The following is a 336-nucleotide window of genomic DNA, read 5'->3' as shown; positions in this document are numbered from 1 at the left end:
CTCTACAATAAATCAAAAATTACCCGGGCGTGGTAGCGCACACCTGTAGTTCCAGCTACTCAAAAGACTGAGATGGAAGGATCGCCAGAGCCCATTAGGTCGAGGCTGTGGTGGCCGGGAGCGGCCACTGCACTCCAGTCTGGGTGACAGAGTGAGACTCCAACTCAAAAAAAGAAAAAAAAGCTGTCTTCAAAAGCTTCAAAACAGCATACAGAAACAGAAGGGCTGAGCTCCGTGGTTCAGCCTGTAATCCCAGCTCTTTTGGAGGCCAAGGTCAGTGGATTGCCTGAGCCTGCGGGTTCGAGACCCACCTGGGCAACTTGGCGAGACCTCATA

Source organism: Carlito syrichta, unplaced genomic scaffold (assembly GCF_000164805.1).
Source record: "Carlito syrichta isolate Samal-C Ts95f unplaced genomic scaffold, Tarsius_syrichta-2.0.1 Scaffold308864, whole genome shotgun sequence".
Classification (NCBI taxonomy): Eukaryota; Metazoa; Chordata; class Mammalia; order Primates; family Tarsiidae; genus Carlito; species Carlito syrichta.
Note: the sequence above shows the minus strand (reverse complement) of the source record.